This window comes from Ailuropoda melanoleuca, chromosome 7 (assembly GCF_002007445.2).
Source record: "Ailuropoda melanoleuca isolate Jingjing chromosome 7, ASM200744v2, whole genome shotgun sequence".
NCBI classification, from domain to species: Eukaryota; Metazoa; Chordata; class Mammalia; order Carnivora; family Ursidae; genus Ailuropoda; species Ailuropoda melanoleuca.
In genome coordinates, this window is record NC_048224.1 from 49905237 (window position 1) to 49905693 (window position 457).

The window sequence follows — 457 nt, forward strand, 5'->3', positions numbered from 1 at the left end:
AAATGACTTAAGCTCCATTCCCAGGCTGCCCTTCCAAGAAGGGATTGAGGGAGGGACAGCGAGTCCTCCTTAGCAAAGGGAGAAAGGGGTGGAGAGTGAGGGGAGATAGAAAGAAATAAGAGAGGGAGAAGATGGTGAGAGCGACCGAGGAGAGAGGGGTAAGAAAGACAGTCACCACCAGGATCCAAAGAGAAAAAGAGGCGCAGTGAGCAAGAGAGCCGGGGACCCAGTGAAAGCCCGAGAGAGGAGAGCAGACAGAGAAACGCGGCAGAGACCGGGAGATGAAGAGAGACAGAGGGAGACCGGCAGAGACGGACAGATCCGACAGCCAGAGCTAGTGACAGTGACCGGGGCGCGGGGGGCGAAGGGCGCGCGGAGCGGGCGCGGGACGGCGGCGGGCGGGGGTCGGGGAGGCCGGAGAGGGTGCGCCGCGGGGCCGCCTCCTCCAGGCGCCGCC